This window comes from Micromesistius poutassou, assembly GCF_964030765.1.
Source record: "Micromesistius poutassou genome assembly, contig: SCAFFOLD_1384, whole genome shotgun sequence".
NCBI classification, from domain to species: Eukaryota; Metazoa; Chordata; class Actinopteri; order Gadiformes; family Gadidae; genus Micromesistius; species Micromesistius poutassou.
In genome coordinates this window covers 3,775-7,500 of record NW_028177710.1, presented here as the reverse complement: position 1 = coordinate 7,500, position 3,726 = coordinate 3,775, and the positions used below count along the sequence as shown (strand labels likewise).

General features: G+C 47.9%; 1 pseudogene across 1 annotated transcript in view; it reads left to right on the top strand.

The window, feature by feature from the left end:
• Positions 1-3,413, top strand: part of LOC311375780 (alkylglycerol monooxygenase-like) — a 10,063-nt pseudogene extending 6,650 nt beyond the window's left edge. Inside the window, exons 5-7 of the transcript in view lie at positions 971-1,035; positions 2,763-2,822; positions 3,344-3,413. The product of the transcript in view is annotated as an alkylglycerol monooxygenase-like (transcript). The remainder of the gene's footprint in view (positions 1-970; positions 1,036-2,762; positions 2,823-3,343) is intronic.
• The last annotated feature ends 313 nt before the right edge of the window (positions 3,414-3,726 follow it).

Below are 3,726 nucleotides of genomic sequence, written 5' to 3'. Positions count from 1 at the left end.
AGATAGTTTTAAATGTTAATTGGATTGGAAAGTATGTTGCTGTTGGCGTGGAATGGAAAAAGCAGTGGGTTCACTTTGTTTTCAGTGGAATCTGTGATCTTACTAAATATGAGCTGGTATTTTACTACTGGTATTAAAGTGTGTGTTATTCTAAATAACGTACAACCGTAAAAATCAGCAGTTTCCCACTCCATAAACACACATTTGTTAATACTGGTGTCAATATTTGAAGGTTGAAGAAATCCCTGTTCATTTGTGTAATTTTTGTGTGTGCGCGTAAACGCCTCTGTGTGCATGTGAAATATTTAGTTGTGTATATATGTTTGGGCAAATGGGGTGTGTGTGTGTGTGTGTGTGTGTGTGAGTCGGTGTGTGTGTGTGTGTGTGAGTCGGTGTATGAGTGCATGTGTGTGAGAGCTGGTGTGGGTATGTGTGTATGCGCATGTGTGTGAGAGCTGGTGTGTGTGTGGGAGCCGGTGTGTGTGTGTGTGTGCCAGCAGGCCCACAGTATTTGATCTATGAGTCCAGATGCGTGGCCCAATTGACCATAAAATTGGCGTGTTTTTCTGGCGCTCACCGGTGAGCTGTAGATCGCGTCTGACCTCTCATTATGTGCCCTCTCTCTCCCTCCTTCTCACTCTCACTCCCTCCCTCTCTTTCTCTCCCTTTATTCTTTTATTTCTGTCCCACTCTTTATTCCTCTCTCCTTCTCTCTCACTTCCTCTTCTCTCGCTTATTCATTCTCTCCCTCTCCCTTTCTGTTGCTCTCACTCTCTTTATTACTTTGTCTGTCTCTCCCTGTTTCTCTCCCTCTCTTTCCCTCTCTCTCTGTCTCTATCTCTCCCTCTCTGTCTTTCACTTTTCCTCTCTCGATCGCTCCCTACTCTTCTCAGTGTCTCTCCCTCATGCTCCTGTCTCTCTTTTGTGCACTGCCACTCTCTTTCTCTCCCTCTCGTTCTCTTTTTCACAGTCTCCCACTCGCTGGCTGTCTTTCCCTCCCCCCTCCCCCCCATGTCTCGGCCACTCTGAACCAGAGTGAGTAACAGTCCTGGAACCAATTAGTGTCCCCCTGCCTGCTAACTAGCGCTGGCTGATGAGATTTGCACGTGAGCACGGAGTCCCTGCTTTTATTGTCACCCCTCCTCTCTCCATCTGCTCCGCTCAGGTGTTCCCACCGACAAAATACAGAAAGGAAAAGGAAACGTAGACGGCCGCATTTTTTATGTCCCTCCACCTCCTCTCTTCCGCTTCGTTTTCTATCTCGCGTCGAGTGAAAGGAAGTGAAATACGATTTTTACTGTATAGGATTTTTTCCTTTCTTTTCGCACCGGAAATCCATTGAATTCCCTCATCTACCTGCGGGAGAAAAAAAAAAACGCCCTGATTTTCCGTCTTTTTTTCACAAAGTGCGTTCTTCACCTGGAGGTGTTTAGCTAATTAGTGTTGTCACTGCACGAACGCACTTGTTATCCTCAAATGATTCATTAGTTCCCATTTCTTCTCTGTCACAAAAATATTGTGCTCGACATCTTGCTCACAGGTGCGGCTTGTTGAGCAAATGAAACTCCATTTTGATGTGATTTCCACTGACATGTTTGTGGTTCCAGTTATTCTCAATAGCAAAGAACGAAAAAAAAGAATAAAAGCAAAAGGATACCGAAAAAAAAAAAAAAGAAGTGAGACTTGAAGGTACATTAATGATATATGATTCAGACGTGTGAGGTGACCGGCTGGCTCTTTGTTGCTTGGGGGAACGTGTTTTGAAGTCGCGCCAGTCAATTAACAGCCATTTGAAATAAAGTGAAGGGAAATTCACATTTGATTGTATTCAGGCCCCGGTCTGTGTGCATGTCGGGCAGTGAAGAGGAGGGGTGGGCATGGGGAATAAAAAAGAAAGAAAGAAAGCAAAGAAAAGAGGGAACACTAGAAACGAAGTGGGGTGGTTTTGTGGTGGTTAAAAGCCAGCGGTGTGATATACTGCACCCTTAAAGCTCGCAGAGGCCTTCCCGGGGGCTCAGGAGATTTCCCTCGTAAAGCTCCAGTCCTGACCTCCCCACCCCAGCACCCTGCCGAGCCCAGCCGCTCTGCTTACCCTCCCCCATCCCACCCACAACCTGCCCATACACCACACCCACACCCGCGGCTGTGGTTACATATGGAAGCCATGCTGGCACGATGACGACATGCACACACTGTGTGTGTGTGTGTGTGTGTGTGTGTGTGTGTGTGTGTGTGTGTGTGTGTGTGTGTGTGTGTGTGTGTGTGTGTGTGTGTGTTGTTATGTCTTTGTGTGCATGGGTGTGGCTTTTATGGTTTGTGGTTCTGTCGTCTTTTACGTGAGTGAGTGTGTGTGTGAAACAAGTTTAACGTATACTTGTACACAAGTGTAAGAACGGACATTACAGCACCTTTTATTTACGCGCCTATCGGTCGGTGAGGTGTGTGCATATCTTCAGTCCCTCCTGGACATGCGGGGTGAGTTCACTGTCATGAAGTTTAGAAGACACTGAAGCCTTATTATCATTCTCCTCATCACAATCTCACAGGATTGTGATGATGCAACACACTGTTATGTGGTCGCTAAGGGGTTCACTACGCCCAGGTTCTGGTTCCCGCTAACTGCTAAGGGGGGGCTGTATCGACTCTGTGTGTCCTACAGTAATTAAGTAGACCGTACCACCCCCCCCTACCGTCAGCAGGGGGGGAACCCATAGTAATTTAAGAGGGTACCTCGTAAAGGTACACCTGTCTTTGTGCTGAAGGGTGACGGAGAAGAGAGAGTGTCAGCCGGGGGCCCAGGGTTTAGCAACTCTCACCTGGACGTGAGTTCACGCTCCAAACGGCTGCTTCATGTGAAACAGAGAGAACCATATTGGAGGTTTGCGTTTCATTCCCGTTGTGGAGCCCCTTTGGCAGCTGTTTTGCACTAGTATACACATAAAGGGACACTTTCAAACAAACCCGGCCAGACGTGTTTTTCTCAAGCAAATAAAAAGGGAGAAAAAGATGTGTCCACGGTGCATTACACAGTGAACCGGAGAAGCCACTCTAAATCAACCGAATATCCCAACGACAAAAAGAAGATGGTTTTGTTTTCAACCTCAATTACTTTTTGTAGCGTTCTCTCCTAACGATGTTTAACGTTTGTACGGATGATGTTTTTGCTGGCGGCCGTTAAGGGGAAAGATAAATAATCCATAGGCAAAAGAGCGAGGTCAGAACAACATTAGCACGGCACGCCCCCAGACGGCTCCGTCTCCGGCGGCGTCCGACGACATCACAGACACGGCCGACCTTCAGCCAACCCCCCCCTCCCCCCCCCCCCCACCGACGCTTTCCGCAGCATCCCCGCCCACGAGCAAGGCAGCGGCTCACCCGGGCAGTCGGTGGCGCTAAGGTCAAAGGTTATCTGACCGGCGATAGCACTCTTTCCGTCTCTGGCGCGGGAGCTCTGCCACCGACACTTTCATTTCAGGTTTCTTTTCTCTTTTTTTTTTTTTTTTTGTGCGTGTGGTATTTTTTTGTTTTCTTTTCCGACCTCCGGAATGTGGGCATCCGCTCCGGGGTTTCGGATCGACTCGAGGCAGTCCGGCGTCGCCATGAAAAGCAAGATTGCCGTGGAAACGCTGTGATTATGACATCATAATCGCACGTCTCTCAGCGCCGGGCAGTGGAAAAGTGAGAGAAATATAAAAGAAGAAGAAAAACAGAGAGAGAGAGAGAGAG